Source organism: Rhinopithecus roxellana, chromosome 5, assembly GCF_007565055.1.
Source record: "Rhinopithecus roxellana isolate Shanxi Qingling chromosome 5, ASM756505v1, whole genome shotgun sequence".
Classification (NCBI taxonomy): Eukaryota; Metazoa; Chordata; class Mammalia; order Primates; family Cercopithecidae; genus Rhinopithecus; species Rhinopithecus roxellana.
In genome coordinates, this window is record NC_044553.1 from 34,956,616 (window position 1) to 34,983,458 (window position 26,843).

The window sequence follows — 26,843 nt, forward strand, 5'->3', positions numbered from 1 at the left end:
GATGATTTACCTTATCCAAGTTACAATAGCTCATTCAGAGGGTTTTTTGGACAGGGACAGGAAGACTTTTATTGGCTTATACCTAGGTGAATTAAGTCAATTATTCCTGTCAAAAGAAAAACTTTAAACAAAATAAACTTAACAGAATTTATTTGAGCAAAGAACAATTCATGAATGGAGCATCACTCAGTCAGAAAGAGGTTTAGAGAACTCCACTGCAGCAGCCTGGGTAGCTGGGAACTTGTAAATGCAAAAGAGGATGCTGTGTGGCACTCAAAACATATCCTTCTCCTACTAGTTCTGTAATAAATGTATAATTCATTCAGAAATGAATTATACATTTGAACATTGCTACCTAAGCTAATCTCACTCAAACTCATTTCAGATACAGGGTCCGAAGGTATCCCATATTGATATTGTTGAATTCTAAAGTTGATAGTACAAATGGTACATTATTAAAAGGGTAGATTGTGTCTGTGTTGGAGAAGAGACGGTATAACTGATGCCTTTATTCCTGTTTAGAAGAAAAAAGATTAAGTAAAACTGAATAGAATTTGAGTCAAGTAAGTATACATAAATATTCAGAGGGCAGTGCTAAGTACCACTGGGGACTATCGATTACTAAAATATTGACATACAGACGCTCCTTGACTTATGAGTAACTTCCCAATAACCCATCAGAAGTTGAAAGTATTATAAGCTGAAAATGTATTTAATACATCTAACCTATGGAACAGCATAGCTTAGCCTCGCCTAACATAAACATGCTTACAGCACTTACATTAGCCTACGGTGGGGCAAAATCATGTAACACAAAGCCTGTTTTATAATAAAGTGTTGAATACCTCATGGAATTTATTGGACATTGTACTGAAAGTGAAAAACAGAATGGTCATATGGGTATTCAAAGTATGGTTTTTATTGAATGGGTTTCCCTTTCACACCATCTTAAAGTTAAAACATCATGTCAATCTCTGCCAGGTTTTGGTATCAGGATGATGCTGGCCTCATAAAATGAGTTAGGGAGGAGTCTCTCTTTTTATATTGTTTGGAATAATTTCAGAAGGAATGGTACCAGCTCCTCTTTGTACCTCCGGTAGAATTTGGCTGTGAGTCCATCTGGTTCTGGACTTTTTTTGGTTGGTAGGCTATTAATTACTGCCTCAATTTCAGAACTTGTTACTGGTCTATTCAGGGATTCAACTTCTTCCTGGTTTAGTCTTGGGAGGGTGTATGTGTCCAGGAATTTATCCATTTCTTCTAAATTTTCTAGTTTATTTGCATAGAGGTTTATAATATTCTCTGATGGTAGTTTGTATTTCTGTGGGATCAGTGGTGATATTCCCTTTTTCATTTTTTATTATGTCTATTTGATTCTTTTCTCTTTTCTTTTCATTAGTATGGCTAGCGGTCTATCTATTTTGTTAATCTTCTCAAAAAACAAGCTCCTGGATTCACTTTTTTTTTTTTTTTTGAAAGGTTTTTCATGTCTCTATCTCCTTCAGTTCTGCTCTGATCTTAGTTATTTCTTGTCTTCTGCTAACTTTTGAATTTGTCTGCTCTTGCTTCTCTAGTTCTTTTAATTGTGATGTTATTGTGTCTATTTAGATCTTTCCTGCTTTCTCCATTTAGTGTTATAAATTTCCCTCTAAACACTGCTTTAACTGTGTCACAGAGATTCTGGTACATTGTGTCTTTGCTCTTAGGCCAATATCCCTGATGAACATTGATGCAAAATCCTCAATAAAATACTGGCAAACCAAATCCAGCAGCACACCAAAAAGCTTATCCATCACAATCAAGTCAGCTTCATCCCTGGGATGCAAGGCTTGTTCAACATATGCAAATCAATAAATGTAATCCATCACATAAACAAAACCAATGACAAAAACCACATGATTATCTCAGTAGTTGCAGAAAAGGCCTTTGATAAAATTCAACACCCCTTGACGCTAAAAACTCTCAATAAACTAGGTATTGGTGGAACGTATCTCAAAATAATAAGAGCTATTTATGACAAACCCACAGCCAATATCATACTGAATGGGCAAAAGCTGGAAGCATTCCTTTTGAAAACCGGCACAAGACAAGGATGCCCTCTCTCACCGCTCCTATTCAACACAGTATTGGAAATTCTGGCCAGGGCAATCAGGTGAGACAAGGCAATAAAGGGTATTCAAACAGGAAGAGAGGAAGTCAAATTGTCTTTGTTTGTAGAGGACTTTGTTCTATATTTAAAAAACCCCATCGTCTCAGCCCAAAATCTCCTTAAGTTGATAAGCAACTTCAGCAAAGTCTCAGGATACAAAATCAATGTGCAAAAATCACAAACTCGTATACACCAATAATAGACAAACAGAGAGCCAAATGATGAGTGAACTCCCATTCACAATTGCTACAAAGAGAACAAAATACCTAGGAATGCAACTTATAAGGGATTTGAAGGACCCCTTGAAGGAGAACTGCAAACCACTGCTCAATGAAATAAGAGAGGACACAAACAAATGGAAAAACGTTCCATGCTCATGAATAGGCAGAATTAATATCGTGAAAATGGCCATACTGCCCAAAGTAATTTATAGATTCAACGCTATCCCCATCAAGATACCATTGACTTTCTTCACAGAATTGGAAAAAACTACTTTAAATTTCATATGGAACCAAAAAAGAGCCCGCATAGCCGAGACAATCCTAAGCAAATGATAGACTGGATAAAGAAAATGTGGCACATACACAACATGGAGTACTATGTAGCCATAAAAAAGGATGGGTCCTTTGCAGGGATACGGATGAAGCTGGAAACCATCATTCTCAGAAAACTAACAAAGGAACAGAAAACCAAACACCGCATGTTCTCACTCATAGATAGGAGTTGAACAATGAGAACACATGGACACAGGGAGGGGAACATCACACACCAGGGCATGTCAGGGAGTAGGGGGCTAGGGGAGGGATAAAATTAGAAGAAATACCTAATGTAGATGATGGGTTGACGGGTGCAGCTAACCACCATGGCATGTGTATACCTATGTAACAAACCTACACATTCTGCACACGTATCCCAGAACTTCAAGTATAATAATATAAAAAAAAAGGTCATGCTAAATGCAATGAAGTGTCTTGGATTAGATCTTGGAACAGATAAAGGATAGTAGTAGAGAAACAGTGGTAAAATCTGTAGTTTAGATAATAGTAATGCATTGATGTTAATTTCTTGGTTTTGACAAATGTACTGTGGTATATGAGATGATAGCATTTGAGGAAACTGGGTAGAGTATGCAGAAATTTTCTGAGGTATCTTTGCAATTTTTCTGTAAATCTAAAATTGTTCCAAAGTGAAGTTTATTTTTAAAAATGAAAAAAAATCATGTCAATCATCGTAACTCAGGGACCATCTGTACTTCCTTCTTAACATTGAAAAAAAGCCTCTCCCTCAGCCCTAAAGTGGCTGCCCCAGCTCTTCCCTGAGGATCCCAGAACTTCCCCACATCCAGAAATTAAAGGGATTTAACTGGTGCAGCAAGGGGCCTCCAGTACACAGCTGGTGCACTATCGCCTTAATCGGGCTACCTGATTAAATCAGGGATCTCCAATAAGCCATGGTCAGCGTGGATGCATGGATGTGCTATCAATTAATAGCCTGGAACCAACATTGTGGTTCCTCCAATTATTAGCTAGACAACCTTAGGGAAGTAACTTAATCTTTCTGTGCCTCAGTTTCTTTATCTGTAAAATATCAATAACTCCATACAGTCGATAGCATTTCCTTATCTGTAATATCTATAAGGATAATAGTATCTACTCCATGGGGTTGCTGATACAATGAACTTGAGTATATGTATATAAAATCCTTAGAACAGGGCCTAGATAAGTGTTGGGGATGATGAAGAGTAGGAGGATGATGATGAAATGATGACTGATCTGGATATGAGCATGGCCATGTGTCCATGAGGCAAATCTCTGATGAAGGGGAGTGTTTGATACTGAAAGGTGGAAACTAACCCAGTCATATCACCTCTTCTGGGGATTATGGTTACTGATTTGCACTGAGATGACTCATTATTTCAGTCTGAGCAATAATTCAAACACTGGCAAGCTACCATTCTTATTATCCATAAGGCATGGTGCATACACCACAGGGATTGTAATAAACCCCCATCATCAAAAGTATTCTGGACTTTTCTCCTTTGTGCTGCCTGAAAGAGCATAAAAAACACAACTAGAAGAAAGACAGTTCTGATCACCGACTCACATATCTATATGCAAAATGCTTATTATAGGAATCTTTCAAGAGAACATAAATCCCTAGGGCAGTGATTTTTGCCCCTTCAAATGAGGCCTACTGGTCTCAGTGTCCCCCAGACTACCTGCTGACCAATGGAGTGTGGCATTTTTGGCCTGAATGAGGTCCATGGCTAGTCTAAGATTTAAAAAAGAAGAAATAAGAAGTTGGGGGTGGGAGAAGGGAGAAGTTTTGTATCTTGTATGTCTAGAGTAATTCTTCCCAGCAGAGAGTGAGCTCTCTGGATGGATTCAAAGCGAAGTCTTCACTATTTTTCCTGCTTTAAATGGAAGGTATGCCTGACAAAGGACTGTAAAGTCCTTTGAGATTAAGGTAAGAAATATCGTCCATAGGTTAGGAGAACAGAGAATACAAAAGTATGGATGAATGAAAGTACATCTGCTGGGCTAACCTAGGCCCACTCTGAATTTTCGTCTTTTCCCTATTTCCCCCTCTCCCCATCCCTCCAATTTTATTTTCCTCCCAGTGCACCACCGGGAGACAGAAGCATAAAGTGAAGTAGCAGGAAATGACTAACTATGATTGGAGTGGGTCAGAGGGCATTACCCTTGGGATTGGAGACAACTGAAGCAAACACCTGCTCCCACGACAATGCCTCTATGGCCTTGGCCCATTTCCTCTGCTGTGACAAGCATCTTCACAACAGATGAAGCAGGAACTTCATCACACGGAAGTCCATGTAGCCCCCAAACTGGAGAAGGCTGTTGTAGAAAAATCAAAGTGTGTTTCATGGTTCTGAGTCATCACAGACAGCCAGGTAGGGAAAATACCAGTAGGGAATAAAAGACCATAGGGAATAAAAATGTGTGTCATTGAGACATTCTACCTACATGGCATTTCCCTTCTCTAGTCATATTCCTCAGATGCAGTAAGATCACATCTGAAGGAGGGAAAACAGTGGGCTCAATGCACTCAGAATGTTAATAACATGTTTTCTTTGCTTGGCACCTCTATGTGTTAAGAGTTATTTGTCAAATTGGGGATCTCATGCCTTTACCATTTGTCTTGCTTATGTGTTTTAAGATTTCTTGACCCACAGCACTACAAAGAGAAAACAAGTTTACTTTTGGTGTGAATGAGAATTATATTTTTAATTTTCTAAAGCATATTAGCTAAATAGTCTAGCAGTATGAATTTGAATGGGAGAAAAATGCAGTTATACTGCTGGAATTCTAATCAAGAGACTTTCCTGAGATACACAACAAGAAAGAAAGAGTGGAGTAAGAAAGTAGTTTTGTTACGTATGTGGTGAGCCCACCTTACCTCGGATTTGTGCAGAAAATGCTGACAGTGATAGAGCATTATGAGAGAGGACAGAAATATAGTTAGCAAATTTCCTTCAATTCAATATGCAATCTTGACAACCCTGAACAGAGTACTGAATGTTGGTCATCAAACTCAAAGCTCTGAAAAAATATAAAACTACCTGAGGGATCCTTACCCCCAAATGTTTTGTCCATGGTGGAGTCTTTGTTTCATTATGCGGCCATGGAATGAGGCAAAGCTGTCAAGAGGACATAAAGATTACCCCCAATTGCGTAGAGCAGATGGTGGCTAATGGCAAGTGTTTTTAACACAGCTTTATTGTTCCAGGTTGAGGCATTAATATGTCTCTGTGGGGTTTTTCTGGTTTTATTTATTTTTTATTTTAAAAAGTCACTTTGTAAAATGACCGTGTGACATGCTTTGTAATTTTTGCCTGCACTGGCCTTCCATGTTGTATTAATATTTGTCTCTCATTTTCCTGATGTGGGGATGGCATTTGGGATCCAACCAAAAGCAGGTCTGTATTATTTTGAGCTTTCATATTAAAAAGGAAAGCACTGAGTGTTCCAAATCGGAGCAAATACTTGTGCCCCTTTCCTGAGCAATTGCAAGTGCTTTGAAATCATAGTAACTATAGCCTGTTTCCACATGCTAAATGGGTTTGACATGACTCAGTGCAAACAGTCCCAAACCTGTTTGTGGCAGCTACAACTGTTTAGTAGCCTCAGAAGAAAAGAAAGCTTCTTAACACTTTTATTTCTCTAACAAAGCAACTTTAGTCACTGCAGATTTAAATCTGATTTCTGAGTGATTATCTTTTTGTTTGATTTCTAAATCCCAAGTATTTTTTTGGACTCCAGCTAGTCATGACTAAAGCACAGGGCCGTTGATTAATGCCAACGCAAAAGAACACTGAAAACAGAGAGTCTGAAGCCCATTTTATACTTTCCTTGCCATCAGCATCCATCTGGTTATTGATAGAGGAAAATCATAACCGGTGAGAAACTAGCCTTCCCCCCGGCCCCCTTGCTCTTTCCAGGGATCCAGGGAGTCTTTCATACTCAGAAGCCCAGCTGTAGATGTGACCAGTGGAAGTTAGATAACAACAGCTGCGGTTAGGTAGCATTATGTTTCCTGAATCTCTGTAAATAATTCCAGGGCACAGTCTGAAACACCTTGTTAGGCTCTAGAATATTCCTTCTCCATCCCTCATCCCCCAAATCAAGACATGTCTTTGTGTCTTTGTAAAACTAAATGCAGTAAACTTGAGATAAAGGATCCAACTAGCAAACAGCCTTCTCTGGCTGTTATTGGATTGCTTGGAGAGAGTAGTAGAAGGAAAGGTGGGTATCTGTAGACTTTGGGGTATTTTCCATGTTGGCAACAACTTTCAGAGCATGGTGCTCCTAGAAAAGATATTCTGGAGCAAGCCGTTCAGTCTCAAACAGGCATCTCCCCTGCTGCACTGGAATTCATTGGAATTCAGACCAGCCCCCAAAAACCAGCCTCAGTGTGTCCATAACAGCTTCGCAGTTGGAAGCCTGAGATCTCTGGCCACCAACTGTTTCCAGCTTTAAAGAGAAAATAACAAACAAGCAAACACAACAGAAAGAAAGATCAGGTTCCTTATTTGGCAGTTATCAGCGCTTAGACTTGTTGTATTCACTCAGGAAAAGTTGTAGAAAAATCTCCCTCCCTTTTAAAATTATAAAACAAGCAGCTCAACGTCTTAGACTCCAATATTGCCGTGGGGTAAAGGTGCCAAATAAACACATTTTCCACATCCCACCCTCCTCCCTGCAGCGCCAAGTATCTTGGATTGTGTTTGTACCTGGAGAGAAAAGGAAAAAAAAATCAGGGAATTTTTGTACTTTTGATGCAGGCGGGAGCCCTATTACTAATTAGACCACAGCAGCTTCTGCTTTTTGAGCATGGAATCACCAACTAGTGGGAACTTGGTACCTCCAACAGAGTTAGAAGTTTCCATTGAAATGGGTAATAGAATCAAATAAAATGATAGAAATAGCAGCAGCCTTCTCATCTCCTCTTTACCACTTTTGCCCCTACCTAGCCTATCTGGGAAGAGTGAAGATATCTGAAATCCTTTCTGCTGTTGGCCTTCAAATCTTACAAGGTCCAGTTGAGCAGAGATTAAACCAAGACCCTCAGTGATTGCCATTGTACTAATTAGGATGACTTGGGTTGTAAATGGCAAAAAAAAAAAAAAAAAAAAAGTCTTACCTTACCTGGCTTAAACAGTAAGGGCATTTGTGATCTTATATCAAGAGTCTGAGCCTCAGGTGACTCTAGGATGGCTCAATAAAACATCTCAAGGATGTTGGGATCTTTGTTCATTCTTTTTGCCACTATACCAACCTCAATGTATTGGCCTTGTCCTAACAAGCTCCTCAAACTTGCAAGATGACATCTACAACTAGAAGCAAACAACAGCATTCATTCAAATGAAAGGGATGTTTAGTATCATTTGTCTCTCTTTTTTTTTTTTTTTAGACAGAGTTTCATTCTGTCTCCAGGCCAGAGTGCTGTGTCGCGATCTCGGCTCACTGCAGTCTCCAATTCCCTGGTTCAAGCAATTCTCTTGCCTTAGCCTCCTGAGTAGACTGGGATTACAGGCACAAGCCATCATGCCCAGCTAATTTTTGTATTTTTAGTAGAGATGGGGATTCACCATGTTGGCCAGGATGGTCTTGATCTCCTGACCTCGTGATCCACCTGCCTTGGCTTCCCAAAGAGCTGGGATTACAGGCGTGAGCCACCGAGCCTGGCCTTGTCTCTTTTTAAGAAAGAATATTTCTTTGCTGAAAACCTCCCACCAGATCCCCCCTTACTTCTCATTGGTTGGGTCACATGCCTGTTCCTAAGCCCAGTTACTTGTTAGGGCAATGGAACGACAGAGATTGACTGAGATGAATCAGGATTTTCACCAGACTATGTTGGGAAAAGGTAGAAACCTGAATGAAATCAGAGAGAATGGCTATTGGGCATGCAACCATCATTCCGGTCCCAGCTTCAATAGCCAAATTGGCTCCTGAATACTTTTTACTTAGTATTTCATTAAATTCTCTCTGCAAAATGTAGAAATAAAAATAAGAAATGCTCACTTATAAATATTTTCTGGTTCCAGTGCTCACAAGTTAAAGATGTATATAAGAATATGTAGAATAATCAAGAGTAGAACTAAAAATACATATATATTTATTTCTCAAGGTTTTTTTTTTTTTCATTCTGAAATCTTTCAGGTTTCAAATATATTATTCTGGTGAGATTGTCTTTCTTTCAAGAATTATTTTCTTCAAAATTCTTAGAAAAGCAATATGTTCCTTTTTTCCCTACTAAATAATCCCAATTACCCCGTATGGATGGGAGCCTCCAAGTTATTCTAAACTAGCACATGTGGACCTTGCCCAGCACAGAGACTTTTCTTCAGTATTAAGGACCAAAGACTGAAATTCACCTTCTCTAGGTGATCACCTTTTCCTGAACCTAGAACATTTCAGGGTGGGGCACATGTGTTGACCCAGCCAGAACAAGCCACAGCCCATTCTCATAGAGATAGGAGAAAAAATAAACCTGGAGCTAGAGGGCTGATCATATCACTGTTTGTAATAAACAAATCCCATACCTTATATATCCCATGCCAAACTCAATGATTTTTCTCAACTACAGAGACCATAGGGAAGAATTTATTGTATCTGTTTCATTAAACAATAATTATATTTTCTAATGTAAAGTATAACTATAGAAATAATTTATAGAAATCGTAAATCACAGTGTCTGTTATTTGGCAAACCCATGTGTTCCATCACCTCAAATCATTCAGAACTTACTGTATTTTACAGACTTTCTAGGCTGTGTTGCTGCAGGGCCAGGCAGACTGGTCAAAACTTGTTGTGGGAGGAGTTCAGGTTTGGGAAAGATGGTAGATGAAGATAATGTGACACTCCTCCGACTACAAAGACTTAGAAAATGCTTCAAAATGTAATAAAATGAAATGTTTAAATGCAGAATGAACTCACAAGCAAGAAGAGGAACACCCAAGCTGTCTGAAATAAAGGAAGAACTAAACAAGAATCAGAAACACATGAGCAAATGGGTCAGGAGGGCCAGAGCGTGGCGGGGTGGAGACATTTTAATACTATGTGCAGGGATAGGAAATACAGTCTTTAAACCAAGGGTAAGGACAGTGGGAACCAAGCCTCTTGATTAAAGCTGGGTGTCTCCAAGGGTTGTAGCCTCAGTGGAAAGGAAGACTTGAGAAGTCCTAAATGACTTGAGACGAACACATGGATTTGCCAAATAACAGACACTGTGAGTCACCATTTCTATAAATTATTTCTAAAGTTATGCTGTACATTAGACTTGCAGATGCTACTGTGGTAAGGAGTGTGATATAGAAACTTGTCTGTCTCTGCCTGAGATTTGGGTAGGAATGCAATTTTTCCCTGAGGGAAAAGAAATAAAAAGCAGGATAGTGCTAAGGTGGTCGATCATCTTGGTTTGTCCAGGACTGTCCCAGTTTTAAGTCTGGAAGTCTTGGATCCTGGAAACTCCCTCAGTTCTAGGCAAAGCAGTAGAGTTGGTCACTCTTCCTGTTGCTTATATTATCTGGAGTCCAAATGCACACTACCATTTCCAGGAACTCCTGACACCAAGAAGCTGGTGATACCTCTATGGTACTTGGCAGAAGAAAATGCAGATCCTCTCAGGTCTCACAGGCCAAGCCATAGGGATTCCTGGCATGAGGTGGAGCATGGGGATAGAGTACCTATTAAAGATGAGTCAAGAATGTAAATAATAAGTACACAAGGCAACAATCTGCCACATCACAATAACCTGGAATGACAGGACAAGAATGTGGAAGAGAGCATACAGTGAAAATATCAAAAATTACTAAAGACGTATGTGTGTGTGCATGTGTGCACCCTGAGAAAAGCACTAGGCACAAAGTGAAAGCACAGGCAGGTTTGAAAAAAATCAATATGGTTATATATTTGTTATTTTCTCCTTGTAAGTCTGTCAATTTTTTTTGTATATTTTGATGCGAAGTTGAAATCACAAAATGCCTGGGCATCCAGGCATTTCTATAATCCTCTGAAACCTAGGAGGTTCCCAAACCTTAATTCTTGACTTCTGTGCACCCATGGACTCAACACCCATGGAAGCTGCCAAGGCTTGGGGCTTGCACCCTCTGAAGTCATGGCTTGATCTATACTGTAGCCCCTTTTAGCCTTGACTAGAGCAGTTGGGACACAGGGCAAGTCCCTAGGTTGCACACAGCAAGGGGGCCCTGGGCCAGGCCCAAGAAACAATTTATTCCTCCTAGGCCTCTGGGCCTGTGATGGGAGGAAAAAAAGTCTCTAACATGCTCTGTAGACACTTTCCCCATTGTCTTGGTGATGAACATTTGGTTCTTTGTTATTTATGAAAATTTCTGTAGCCAGCTTGAAATTCTCCTTAGAAAATTGGATTTTCTTTTCTATCGCATTGTTAGGCTGCAAATTTTCAAAACTTTTATGCTGTTTCCCTTTTAAAACTGAATGTTTTTAACAGCATCAAAGTCACCTTTTGAATGCTTTGCTTCTTAGAAATTTCTTCCACCAGATACCCTAAATCGTCTCCCTCACATTCAAAGTTCCACAGATATCTAGGGTAGGGGCAAAATGCCACCAGTCTCTTTGCCAAAACATAGCAAAAGTCACCTTTACTCCAGTTCCCAACAAGTTCCTCATCTCCATATGAGACCACCTCAGCTTGGATTTCATTGTCCATATCATTATCAGCATTGTGGTCAAAGCCATTCAACAATTCTCTAGGAAGTCCCAAACTTTCCCACATTTTCCTATCTTCTTCTGAGCCCTCCAAACTCTTGCAAGCTCTGTCTGTTACTCAGTTCCAAAGTCGCTTCCACATTTTCAGGTATCTTTACAGCAGTGCCCCACTCCCAGTACCAATTTACTGTATTAGTCCATTCTCACACTGCTGATAAAGACATACTGGAAAGTGGGTAATTTATTAAAAAAAAAAAAAGAGGTTTAATGGACTCACAGTTCCATGTGGCTGGGGAGGCCTCACAATCATGGCAGAAGGCAAAAGGCACATCTTATATGGTGGCAAGCAAGACAGAATGAAAACCAAGCAAAAGGGATTTCCCCTTATAAAACCATCAGATCTCATGAGACTTATTCACTACCATGAGAAGAGTATGGGAGAAACTACCCCCATGATTCAATTATCTCTCACTGGGTCCTTCCCACAACACATGGGAATTATGGGAGCTACAATTCAAGATAAGATATGGGTAGGGACACAGCCAAATCATATCAGTCAGTGTGTAAGTCTGGGCCCTCTGTCCCTCCAAGATGACTTAAAAAATCTAAAATATTTGTGGTTTTTGAGAGAAAAGTTTGAGGAAGCTGGGAGAGACTGGAAGAGTCATCAGATCTCTATGCAAATCTGACCCTGAAGGAAGGAGAGAAGGGAAGGAGGAAGAAGTTTGGGTAGAAGCATCTTAAATTGAGGTACAGCTTTTAGGCTTTTAGGATGCTTGACCAAGCCATTAGAGATCACTGGAGCCAGAGGAATCTGCCAGAGGAGTCCCATGTCTCCCAGGAACTGGCCTGCTGAAGGAGCCTTGCCACATGGAATCATTGGTTGAAAGCAGCCTAAGGGAAGCATGAATTCAGAGCACAGCAGCTGGGGCCCTTGGTTTACTATGCTCTCTCCACTTGAAGATCCAAGAGACATGTACTCATGACTGTCACAGTTGGCAATGGACTAGTATTTTTTAAATTTTTCCCTTACTTTTAATTTTTTATTACCTGTGGAGAACATCATTTATAAATAATTTTTAGCTGAAGTTTTAAATTTCCAGCCTGAGGATCTCTAACTTTTAACTGGTGAATTTAATTCATTTACAACAATTGTGATTACCGATATATTTGACCCCATTTCTTTTATAATATTTGTTCTTCTCATTTACCATATACTTTTCTTTGCCTCTTTTTCTCCTTAACTACATCCTAATGATTATTTGTAGGGTTTGTAAAATTGATTTGGTGGTAAAATAGTAAACATAATAACATGTAAAGAGACAATATATGATTATAGGCCGAGCGTGGTGGCTCATGCCTGTAATTCCAGCAATTTGGGAGGTGGAGGTGGGTGGATCACCTGAGGTCAGGAGTTCAAGACCAGCCTGGCCAACATGGCGAAACCCTGTCTGTACTAAAACTACAAAAATTAGCCAGGTATGGTGGCACACTCCTGTAATCCCAGCTACTTAGAAGGCTGAGACACGAGAATCTCTTGAACCTGGGAGGTGGAGATTGCAGTGAGCCAAGATCGCACCACTGCACTCCAACCTGGGTGGACTCCATCCCCCAAAAAAACAAAAAAACAGAAAAAAGACAGCATATGATTATAAAGATGCCAATTTAATAAACTGTATTTTTGTTATCTCCTTTTTTATTAGTACTCATTTTGAATTTATATATTCAATTTCTATTGTTTAAAATAGTTACCCTTTGAATTTTAGATTGTGTACTTATCTCAGCAAAGCTCAAAATTGATCATTTTTTTCCAAATTAATCTAGAAATGTAATACAATTACCATAAAACTGGCAGACTTTTTCACAGAACTTAACAAATGTACTTTAATACTTGTGATGTCATTCTAAAATACTGTATATATGGACTAGCAAAAGAATAAATAGCCTAGGCTGGGCATGGTGACTCACACCTGTAATCCCAGCACTTTGGGAAGCCAAGGCAGGCTGATCACTTGAGGTCAGGAGTTTGAGACCAGCCTGGCCAATATGGTGAAACCCCATCTCTACTAAAAATACAAAAGTCAGCTGGGCATGGTAGTGCACACTTGTGGTCCTAGCTACTCAGGAAGCCGGGGCAGGAGAATTGCTTGAACCTGGGAGGCAGAAATTGCAGTGAGCCAAGTTCACACCATTTCACTCCAGCCTGAGAGTTGCAGTGAGACTCCGTCTCAAAAAAAAAAAAAAAAGCCTAAAAATCTTTGAAGATGAAGAAGAAAGAGAAAGGAAAGAAGTGATTTGTCCTCTCAGAAACAAGATTTGCTATAAAACTCAAGTAAATAATGTGGTATTGGCAAAGCAACAAACAGCAGAATAGAGAGCCCAGAAATGATCTCTGCTCCTTCTTTTTCTTTCTTGCTTTCTTGCCTGCCTGCTTGCTATGTTGTTCTCTTCTTTTCTTTTCTTCTTCGTTCTATGTCTTTCTTTCTTATTGTTATTGTCTTCGTTGTGAGTCTGCTTGTGATGGATGTTTCTTGTCTTTCGAGGTCTTTCGGTGAGTTCTTGTTTCTTTCTTCTTTCTTATTTCTTCTTCTTTCTTTCTTCTCTTATCTCTTTCTCTTTCTTTCTTCTTCTCTCTCTCTTTCTTTCCTCCTTCCTTCCTTCCTTCTTTCCTTCCTTCCGTTGTCCATATTTAAAACTTCGCGTCTTAACTTTCTTGCTTATACCACATCAACACACAACACCACACACACACACACACACACACACACACACTGTTAATGTATGACGAAACTGGCATTTCAAGACAATGAGGAAATAGTAGTCTATTTAATATATGATGCTAGGACAATTAGGTACCTAAATAGATAACTTTATAGAAAAAGGTGAAATTAGATTTTTAATTAATTCTATAAAACACACATATACAAAATTTTAAAAGAATTAAAAGCTTAAATGTGAGAAAAGCAAAGCTTAGCATTTCAGAAAAAAATACAGAAGACTCACATTATAAGAGAGTCATAAGAAAGAATTTTTAAATAAGATACAAAATCTGTAAGTTGTAAAAGAAAACACTGATAAATTTTATATTAAAAATTAAAACCAATGTATGATTTTTAAAAAGTAATTTTAAAAGTTGAGAATAAATGGTTTAGGCCAGGAGAAGGTATTTGCAATCTATTTTTAATAAACATGAAAGTAATATCTATAAGGGATGTTACAAATTATTAAAGGTTGGTGCAAAAGTAATTGCAATTTTTGCATTACTTTTAATGAGAAAAACTATAACCCAGTAGAAAAGACAGTAACTTTGAAATTCTGCAGTTCACTGCAGAGGAAATGCGAATGACCAAAAAACCTATAAGAATGTGCTCATCTTCACTAATAACCAGAGAAATACATATTAAACAGACTAATGAAACACCACTTCACACGCATCGCATTGGCAAAATCATCAGAAAACACTGAGTTTTGGGAAAATGTGAGGAAATGAGAATGTGTACATTGTGCTGCTAGATATGAAATATGTTTACAGGAATGTTGGCAAACAGTTTGGCAATTATTAGAAGGGTTCAAGATGTGCTTACCCTCCACCTGTAGAAGTGTTCCTTTGGAAACTCCCTGTGTATGCACAAGGAGCACATATAAAGACATTATTACAGCACTACATACCAAAGACAAAAAGTAGAAGCCACCAGCTTGTCCAAGAGAAGAGATAAATAAAACTAGGCTTATTCATACAATGGAACACCATACAGCAGTTACAGTGAATTAGAATGAGTTAGAGTTTCATGCTTCAAAAACCAATGCATGTCCTAGGTATACAACGAAGAGAAATAAAAACATCTGTCCACACAATAACATGTACATAAATGTTTACAGCAGCATTATTGCTAATAACCAAAAAATGGAAATAACTCATATGGTCGTCAATTGATCAATGGATAAACAAATTGTGGTATATCTATATAATGGAATATTACAACATAGACAGATCTTAAAAGCATATGCTTAATGAAAGAAGCCAGTCACATAAAAATATGTATTATTAGATTCCATTTATATAAAACTTCCAGAATAGGCAAATCTATAAAAACAGAAAGTAGATTAATGGTTTCTTTTCATTGCAGAGGGGCAGGCAATGAGAAGTGATAGCTAAAGGATATCGAGTTTCTTTCTAAGGTGGTTGAAATATTATAAAATTGACTGTGGCAATGATTTCAATTATCTGTGAATATAATATAAACCAGTAAAATTGTTTTGTATTTTAAATGGATGAATTGTGTGTTATGTGAATTACATACCGTTAAAGTTGTTACAAAAAAAGGTGTAGACTAGTATAATATTTAGGTAAGTAAGTAAAGAAAAATAGATATTGTTTGAGGATACACATACACATTGGAAAACTTCAACATATGCATTGCAGTGATACCCCTGAGATTCAGGGTGGAAGTTGCCTTTGCAGAGGGAAGCTGGGGAATAAATGGGAGGGCATAGCACTTCTTTTAAAATGCATATCAAAGAAATATCACATAATGTTAACCTAAGTTTACTCTTAATAATTCATACATAGATACTATGGTATAATTTTCTGGGTTTGAAATTCTTCATGATTTTTTAAATTTAAAACCAAAATATTTTTGTAAGCCTGTTAAATTAATTAAAATGCAACTTTAACCTTCAAAGATGAAATAAAATGTTTCCTTTCCTTGTTCTGATCTTATAGACCATAAATCCATCCGCTTTTCTTTCTTGGGCTATGTTTTACAATTGTAGAGGGGGATCTCAGGAGATATGTGTTTGAGTTCATAAAGTGAGTTTTGCATGAATCACACGCCTTTCAAAGGAAAGCAGTATAATTCCAGCAGCAGAGAACCACAAAATGATGCTTTTTGTCTGTTTAGAACAGACATTTTTATCCCTTTAAGAATGATATAAATTAAATAACTCCTCCCCGTAATAACATGGTAGCACATTTTAGTTTCAGCTTGTAAATGGGTCACATTGGTTTGTTTTTCCAAAATGTAGGTTATTGGATGGCAATGGTGGCGATAAGAGGAAAACATGCATTTCGGACATTTTTGAAAACTGAAATGGAGTTGGGAGTCTCTTTACATTCAATCCGTAAAGACAACAACTTGTTGGTTGTGAAAAACGTAAATATTTTGTAGCTCAACTTAATCCAAGTTTGAAATGTGAAAGCCACATAAAAATCATTATTGTGCTCTTATCTCAGGAAGGACCGCTTTTATTGCAAACTGTAAAATAGATTCAGCTACTCTAGTCCTTCTGAAATGGCATATTAAACTGATATCTGCAATGATCTGAGGATATCGTGAATTCAGCTAAGTAAATGATATAAATCTATGTTGTATAATAAAAGAAAACTAATTGCAAAATGTATACCATCCTGGGATTACTTTTGTCAGAAAATAATAGGAATGGCTGGGTAGATCTTGTTTGAGGAAGTATTTATGGCCAATCCCTGGAGTGTCTGAAATCACTGATATAAGATGCTGGCAAAATCCACCATGCTTACTTGCTTAGCTGACCATCACACCCAGGAGGAAAGATTTTTATGGAGAAAAGTCTTTTAAATATGTGGCTGACTGCTAATAGATGGAACCAATTACCCAAGAAATTAAAATGAATAGATGGTTAGTCATCACTGCTTGGATTACTGTAATAGCCTGTTTGTGACTAGGTCTTCTTCCTGCATAGACAATGATATCCCCTCTGAGGATGAATCCCAAGTTCTACAGATAATTAATAACTCATAATTTCTTTCCCTGGAAATTACAATTGGTAGACCCTTCTGTGCCTCTGTAGTCCACCAAGATAATAGTTTATAATGAGCTTTAGTGTTCCTTGTACATATCCCTTGAATCAACCAGAATGAAGTTTAATCTTTTTTCCTGGATCATTTTCAAAAGAAGTTTTCAAATCATCAGCTTGGCCGTAAAATTAATCGGATGGGTTTCTAAAATAGCCTAAAACATTCGATCAAGTATATTTGGAGCTAATGTTTGAATCACATAAACATTCCCCAGATCAACTAATTAGTGGAGCAGTCCCAAGAGCCTGAATAATTAGTTTCAGATGCAAACAACTTTTACTTGCAATATATAAAAGTATTGCATTCATTTGTGCTTTTATAATTGACACCAAATTCATGTTATATCAATGAAAATGCTGAAAGGAAGGACATTTTCTCATGTACATGAGAGATTTCTGAAAATGTTCTCTAGATTAACAACTTGAAAAGTGGGATCCGATATCCCTTTAAAATAACTGTTAGTAAACTAGTTAGTTAAAATTCAGATATTATTTAGATCATCATTTTCCAAAATGTGTTCAAGATCACGCAAGTGATGCTGATTTTTTTTTTTCAGGAAAGAGCATACTCTGTCCTCATTTTGGAAATGTCCAATATACATTAGCACATTAAGGACTCTTAGAAGTCCTGCAGCAAAGAAAACCCGAACTCAGCACTGTCTGTATTTATTTAATTTGTGAATCTTATTTTTTCCTAACACTTATTCCAAACATCACACATTGGAAAACGCCAATAGGCACTGATCTATCCCCTTATGGATAAAGGCCTAAAGAGTTTAAAGTACTTACCCAGGATCACATGAGCACTAAGTTCAAGAGTGAGGGGACTGGCTCCCAATTCAGTGATCCTTCCTGGGATGATCTAATAAAGGAAGAGATTGTCCAAATAATGCCCTCAATTTGTATGAACTTTTTTAAAAATAGTAAAACAACAACAACAAAACCCAGTGATTTAGGAATCATCAAGAAATCCAAGAAATCAAGAAACCTAAGAATATTTAGGCATTGTCTTCCTTCTGGTTTAGAAATAGTTTGATAATGGGTAGGAAAAATTGGGTAGAAAACTGCACTGTATAGCAAATAATACCATCTCGCTTTGATTTGAAGCAAACCAAAGGTCCCTCCCTCCTCCCCTCTACTCTCTCGTTATCCATATTCATACTGCAGCTCCAAGCCCCGCTCTCCAATGAAATCATTTTTTTTGACCTAAAAGAGTGGGCTCAGATCACAGAAACCGTGAGGGGAAAACTGAAATCTTGATAACACAGAGGACCAAGACTGGCACTGGTTCTCTTATTTACATCATACTTCTAATTATATATCAGTACTTGTTGTGGGAGACCCTCAGGAAAATCCCCTTCTGTGCCTGAGACCCTCTGACTTCACCATGTAACCATTTTTCCTTCCCGTCAGAAGCAGATGGAATTAATAGACTGTGACAATTGTCTATTGTTCTAAGTGAGTTACACCATGATCTGTTTGCCTCTTTCCCAGAAGATGGACGACAAAATGCAACAAGAAATGAGAATGTGTAATGTCTGAGGTTTTCCTATTAAAAGTCTCTCTTTGTTCAGAAGTCATACTAGTTTGATTTTCTGTGTTCTATTAGATAATATAAAAATCTTGCCCCTCAGTGTCCCTGATGAAATTAGAGAATCATGATGGGGTATCCTCAAGGCCTCACGGTTTCCTGCCTTGAGGAAGCGTATTACAGAAGTCAGAATGAACATCTCCTCCCTTGGAAAGGAATTTCTTCAGGACTAAAGACACCCCACTACAGGGCAGGACACCCCATTTCTCATCTGCCCTCCACTGAGAGAGCAAAGTCAGCCAGGGCTCAGAATCATTCAGATAATTTAAGAGCCCACCTTCAGAGGCAGGGCTAGAAGCCATGTGGGTAGTATCTGACATTTTAAACTTAACCTTTGATAGTTCAGTTAATTAATTTCTCTGAAATCTCTACCTCATTTTAGATAACCTAGGCACAAAAGGAAAGTCATCCCCAATTCATGCAGTTTCTAAGTCAGTATGATTACACTTTTCAGTGATTTGTTATATAGTTCATGCTTCTGTGTTAATAAGCAGTGATTTTTTTAATAGGGAAGAGTCTGGCTTGTGGATATCTGCTAAGATCAATTATTAATGCTTGTGTACCTATTGCACTCATAAAACACCTGCCTAGAGCTCCAGAAGGAACTCAGGAAGGTGGAATAAGATAATATTTATTTAGCATCTACTGTGCCAGGCCTTCCATATATTCTTACTAAATTTAATTTCAATCCAACTTCAGAAAAGTAGCCTTCATTGTTATCACTATTACAGATGCTAAACCTGAGAATGAGAGGATGCTTTATTCTATTCACTCTGCAGTTATTACTTATCTGAAGGAGGAAGAGGAGAAATTAGAGAAGCAGTGAGGCTGAGATCATCTCCTCCATTGCTCTTCAGAGTATGGTACACATGGCATCACCTAGATACTTCCTGGAAATGCTGATTCTCGGGTGCTCCTGGAACTACTGTGTTGGAATCTGTGTTCCAACAAAATTAAACAAAATACCAGGTGATTTGTGTGCACTTTAAAGTCTGAGAAGCAGTGTCTATGTAATGAAAACTTGTCCCAGAGGAAAGGAAAGGGACAGGAAGAAGATGGTCTGTATGGGCAAGACAGAGAGAGATGGAGTTGAGAGACACAGAAGAACAAAGGCGAGCTTGCAGTTCATTGCGTTGAGTTGGGAGACTGAGAGGGAGGTTGGGAAAGTAGCACTGTGATAACATTCTCCTGTGGCTTTTAAATTAGATCCCTTTTAATGTCTTTTAGGAGAGTCCAGTATCCTTTTAAATTTTGTTTTCAATTATTCTTGATTCCTGGTCTGACACTGGCCTTTCACTGTGCCATGATGCTGCCCGACTTTCAAATAGGCACCACTTAATTAAGCTTCTGAGCTTAACTGGTTTGAAAGACCAGATGAGAGTCATTGATCCTGCAAGAGAAGCAGAGGCTTGTGGAGCTCATGTCTTCTCTCTTCCCCCAGTGTACTAGTGGGGGGTGGAATATTGGGTGCTAACCATCTTGATTTTGCTTGGACCTACATTGTCCAAACTGCAGCCCATGGGCTGCATGTGGCCCAAGACGGTTTTGAATGCAGCCCAACCACATATCCATAAACTTTCTTAAAACATTATGAAATATGGGGGGGCGGAGCAAGATGGCCGAATAGGAACAGCTCCAGTCTCCAACTCCCAGCGCGAGCGACACAGAAGACCGGTGATTTCTGCATTTTCAACTGAGGTACTGGGGTCATCTCACTAGGGAGTGCCGGACAATCGGTGCTGGTCAGCTGCTGCAGCCTGACCAGCGAGAGCTGAAGCAGGGCGAGGCATCGCCTCACCTGGAAGCGCAAGGGGGAAGGGGATCCGTTTTCCTAGCCAGGGGAACTGAGACACACAACACCTGGAAAATCGGGTAACTCCCACCCCAATACTGCGCTGTAAGCATACAGGCACACCAGAATATATCCCACACCTGGCCGGGAGGGTCCCACGCCCACGAAGCCTCCCTCACTGCTAACACAGCAGTCTGCCGCGATCTATCCGCAAGGCAGCAGCGAGGCTGGGGGAGGGGCGCCCGCCATTGCTGAGGCTTAAGTAGGTAAACAAAGCCGCTGGGAAGCTCGAACTGGGTGGAGTTCACAGCAGCTCAAGGAAGCCTGCCTGTCTCTGTAGTCTCCACCTCTGGGGACAGCGCACAGCTGAAGACCAACAGGGGAAGTAGCAGGAGCCGGTGCAGACGCGAACGACTCTGTCTGACAGCTTTGGGGAGAGCCGTGGATCTCCCAACGCGGAGGTTGAGATCTGAGAACGGACAGACTGCCCGCTCAGGTGTGTCCCTGACCCCTGAGTAGCCTAGCTGGGAGAAATCCCCCACTAGGGGCAGTCTGACACCCCACACCTCACAGGGTGGAGTACACCCCTGAGAGGAAACTTCCAAAGGAAGAATCAGACAGGTACACTCGCTGTTCATCAATATTCTATCTTCGGCAACCTCTGCTGCTGATACCCAGGCAAACAGGGTCTGGAGTGGACCTCAAGCAATCTCCAACAGACCAACAGACAGTCCTTCTGACTGTCAGAAGGAAAACTATCAAACAGGAAGGACACCTATACCAAAACCGCATCAGTACGTCACCACCATCAAAGACCAGAGACAGATAAAACCACAAAGATGGGGAAGAAGCAGGGCAGAAAAGCTGGAAATTCAAAAAATAAGAGCACATCTCCCCCTGCAAAGGAGCGCAGCCCATCGCCAGCAACGGATCAAAGCTGGTCAGAGAATGACTTGGACGAGAGGAGAGAAGAAGGCTTCAGTCCATCAAACTTCTCAGAGCTAAAGGAGGAATTACGTACCCAGCGCAAAGAAACTAAAAATCTTGAAAAAAGAGTGGAAGAATTGACAGCTAGACTCATTAATGCAGAGAAGATCATAAACGAAATGACAGAGATGAAAACCATGACACGAGAAATACGTGACAAATGCACAAGCTTCAGTAACCGACTCGATCAACTGGAAGAAAGAGTATCAGCGATTGAAGATCAAATGAATGAAATGAAGCGAGAAGAGAAACCAAAAGAAAAAAGAAGAAAAAGAAATGAGCAAAGCCTGCAAGAAGTATGGGATTACGTAAAAAGACCAAATCTACGCCTGATTGGGGTGCCTGAAAGTGAGGGGGAAAATGGAACCAAGTTGGAAAACACTCTTCAGGAAATCATCCAGGAGAACTTCCCCAACCTAGTAGGGCAGGCCAACATTCAAATTCAGGAAATACAGAGAACGCCACAAAGATACTCCTCCAGAAGAGCAACTCCAAGACACATAATTGCCAGATTCACCAAAGTTGAAATGAAGGAAAAAATCTTAAGGGCAGCCAGAGAGAAAGGTCGGGTTACCCACAAAGGGAAGCCCATCAGACTAACAGCAGATCTCTCGGCAGAAACTCTACAAGCCAGAAGAGAGTGGGGGCCAATATTCAACATTCTTAAAGAAAAGAATTTTAAACCCAGAATTTCATATCCAGCCAAACTAAGTTTCATAAGTGAAGGAGAAATAAAATCCTTTACAGATAAGCAAATGCTTAGAGATTTTGTCACCACCAGGCCTGCCTTACAAGAGACCCTGAAGGAAGCCCTAAACATGGAAAGGAACAACCGGTACCAGCCATCGCAAAAACATGCCAAAATGTAAAGACCATCGAGGCTAGGAAGAAACTGCATCAACTAACGAGCAAAATAACCAGTTAATATCTAATGGCAGGATCAAGTTCACACATAACAATATTAACCTTAAATGTTAATGGACTAAATGCTCCAATTAAAAGACACAGACTGGCAAACTGGATAAAGAGTCAAGACCCATCAGTCTGCTGTATTCAGGAGACCCATCTCACATGCAGAGACATACATAGGCTCAAAATAAAGGGATGGAGGAAGATCTACCAAGCAAATGGAGAACAAAAAAAAGCAGGGGTTGCAATCCTTGTCTCTGATAAAACAGACTTTAAACCATCAAAGATCAAAAGAGACAAAGAAGGCCATTACATAATGGTAAAGGGATCAATTCAACAGGAAGAGCTAACTCTCCTAAATATATATGCACCCAATACAGGAGCACCCAGATTCATAAAGCAAGTCCTTAGGGACTTACAAAGAGACTTAGACTCCCATACAATAATAATGGGAGACTTCAACACTCCGCTGTCAACATTAGACAGATCAACGAGACAGAAAGTTAACAAGGATATCCAGGAATTGAACTCATCTCTGCACCAAGCGGACCTAATAGACATCTATAGAACTCTCCACCCCAAATCAACAGAATATACATTCTTCTCAGCACCACATCGCACTTATTCCAAAATTGACCACATAATTGGAAGTAAAGCACTCCTCAGCAAATGTAAAAGAACAGAAATTATAACAAACTGTCTCTCAGACCACAGTGCAATCAAACTAGAACTCAGGACTAAGAAACTCAATCAAAACCGCTCAACTACATGGAAACTGAACAACCTGCTCCTGAATGACTACTGGGTACATAACGAAATGAAAGCGGAAATAAAGATGTTCTTTGAAACCAATGAGAACAAAGATACAACATACTAGAATCTCTGGGACACATTTAAAGCAGTGTGTAGAGGGAAATTTATAGCACTAAATGCCCACAAGAGAAAGCAGGAAAGATCTAAAATTGACACTCTAACATCACAATTAAAAGAACTGGAGAGGCAAGAGCAAACACATTCAAAAGCTAGCAGAAGGCAAGAAATAACTAAGATCAGAGCCGAACTGAAGGAGATAGAGACACAAAAAACCCTCCAAAAAATCAATGAATCCAGGAGTTGGTTTTTTGAAAAGATCAACAAAATTGACAGACCGCTAGCAAGGCTAATAAAGAAGAAAAGAGAGAGGAATCAAATAGATGCAATAAAAAATGATAAAGGGGATATCACCACTGACCCCACAGAAATACAAACTACCATCAGAGAATACTATAAACGCCTCTACGCAAATCAACTAGAAAATCTAGAAGAAATGGATAATTTCCTGGACACTTACACTCTCCCAAGGCTAAACCAGGAAGAAGTTGAATCCCTGAATAGACCAATAGCAGGCTCTGAAATTGAGGCAACAATTAATAGCCTACCCACCAAAAAAAGTCCAGGACCAGATGGATTCACAGCTGAATTCTACCAGAGGTACAAGGAGGAGCTGGTACCATTCCTTCTGAAACTATTCCAATCAATAGAAAAAGAGGGAATCCTCCCTAACTCATTTTATGAGGCCAACATCATCCTGATACCAAAGCCTGGCAGAGACACAACAAAAAAAGAGAATTTTAGACCAATATCCCTGATGAACATTGATGCAAAAATTCTCAATAAAATACTGGCAAACCGGATTCAGCAGCACATCAAAAAGCTTATCCACCATGATCAAGTGGGCTTCATCCCTGGGATGCAAGGCTGGTTCAACATTCGCAAATCAATAAACGTAATCCAGCATATAAACAGAACCAAAGACAAGAACCACATGATTGTCTCAATAGATGCAGAAAAGGCTTTTGACAAAATTCAACAGCCCTTCATGCTAAAAACGCTCAATAAATTCGGTATTGATGGAACGTATCTCAAAATAATAAGAGCCATTTATGACAAACCCACAGCTAATATCATACTGAATGGGCAAAAACTGGAAAAATTCCCTTTGAAAACTGGCACAAGACAGGGATGCCCTCTCTCACCACTCCTATTCAACATAGTGTTGGAAGTTCTGGCTAGGGCAATCAGGCAAGAGAAAGAAATCAAGGGTATCCAGTTAGGAAAAGAAGAAGTCAAATTGTCCCTGTTTGCAGATGACATGATTGTATATTTAGAAAACCCCATCGTCTCAGCCCAAAATCTCCTTAAGCTGATAAGCAACTTCAGCAAAGTCTCAGGATACAAAATTAATGTGCAAAAATCACAAGCATTCTTATACACCAGTAACAGACAAGCAGAGAGCCAAATCAGGAATGAACTTCCATTCACAATTGCTTCAAAGAGAATAAAATACCTAGGAATCCAGCTTACAAGGGATGTAAAGGACCTCTTCAAGGAGAACTACAAACCACTGCTCAGTGAAATCAAAGAGGACACAAACAAATGGAAGAACATACCATGCTCATGGATAGGAAGAATCAATATCGTGAAAATGGCCATACTGCCCAAGGTTATTTATAGATTCAATGCCATCCCCATCAAGCTACCAATGAGTTTCTTCACAGAATTGGAAAAAACTGCTTTAAAGTTCATATGGAACCAAAAAAGAGCCCGCATTGCCAAGACAATCCTAAGTCAAAAGGACAAAGCTGGAGGCGTCACGCTACCTGACTTCAAACTATACTACAAGGCTACAGTAACCAAAACAGCATGGTACTGGTACCAAAACAGAGCTATAGACCAATGGAACAGAACAGAGTCCTCAGAAATAATACCGCACATCTACAGCCATCTGATCTTTGACAAACCTGAGAGAAACAAGAAATGGGGAAAGGATTCCCTATTTAATAAATGGTGCTGGGAAAATTGGCTAGCCATAAGTAGAAAGCTGAAACTGGATCCTTTCCTTACCCCTTATACAAAGATTAATTCAAGATGGATTAGAGACTTAAATGTTAGACCTAATACCATAAAAACCCTAGAAGAAAATCTAGGTAGTACCATTCAGGACATAGGCATGGGCAAGGACTTCATGTCTAAAACACCAAAAGCAACGGCAGCAAAAGCAAAAATTGACAAATGGGATCTAATTAAACTAAAGAGCTTTTGCACAGCAAAAGAAACTACCATCAGAGTGAACAGGCAACCTACAGAATGGGAGAAAATTTTTGCAACCTACTCATCTGACAAAGGGCTAATATCCAGAATCTACAAAGAACTCAAACAAATATACGAGAAAAAAACAAACAACCCCATCAAAAAGTGGGGAAAGGATATGAACAGACATTTCTCAAAAGAAGATATTCATACAGCCAACAGACACATGAAAAAATGCTCATCGTCACTCGCCATCAGAGAAATGCAAATCAAAACCACAATGAGATACCATCTCACACCAGTTAGAATGGCAATCATTAAGAAGTCAGGAAACAACAGGTGTTGGAGAGGATGTGGAGAAATAGGAACACTTTTACACTGTTGGTGGGATTGTAAACTAGTTCAACCATTATGGAAAACAGTATGGCAATTCCTCAAGGATCTAGAACTAGATGTACCATATGACCCAGCCATCCCACTACTGGGTATATACCCAAAGGATTATAAATTATTCTACTACAAAGACACATGCACACGTATGTTTATTGCGGCACTATTCACAATAGCAAAGACTTGGAATCAACCCAAATGTCCATCTGTGACAGACTGGATTAAGAAAATGTGGCACATATACACCATGGAATACTATGCAGCCATAAAAAAGGATGAGTTTGCGTCCTTTGTAGGGACATGGATGCAGCTGGAAACCATCATTCTTAGCAAACTATCACAAGAAGAGAAAACCAAACACCGCATGTTCTCACTCATAGGTGGGAACTGAACAATGAGATCACTTGGACTCGGGAAGGGGAACATCACGCACTGGGGCCTATCATGGGGAGGGGGGAGGGGGGAGGAGGGAGGGATTGCATTGGGGAGTTATACATGATATAAATTATGAATTGATGGGTGCTGACGAGTTGATGGGTGCAGCACACCAACATGGCATAAGTATACATATGTAACAAACCTGCACGTTATGCACATGTACCCTAGAACTTAAAGTATAATTAAAAAAAAAATAATAAATAAATAAAAAAAATAAAAAAAAAAAAAAAAAAAAAAACATTATGAAATATTTTTGCTTTTTTTTTTTTTTTTTTTTTTTTTTTTTTTTTTTTTTTTTGCTCATCAGCTATCACTAATGTTAGTGTATTTTACATGTGGCACAAGACAATTTTTCTTCTTCCAATGTGGCCCAGGGCAGAAAGAGATTGGACTCCCCTGGCCTAGACCACACAAGAATCAAATTCTGGGCAGCAAGTTGGGGTCTATGAACCTCTCAGAGCTCCAGAAGATGTACCA

The 26,843-nt window shown here is 39.3% G+C and overlaps 1 long non-coding RNA gene across 1 annotated transcript in view; it reads right to left on the minus strand.

Moving 5' to 3' along the window:
• Positions 1-26,843, minus strand: part of LOC104657951 — a 208,348-nt gene that overhangs the window by 90,952 nt on the left and 90,553 nt on the right. The window contains exon 3 of the long non-coding RNA XR_004057325.1: positions 17,980-18,052. This is a non-coding gene — a long non-coding RNA (uncharacterized LOC104657951). The remainder of the gene's footprint in view (positions 1-17,979; positions 18,053-26,843) is intronic.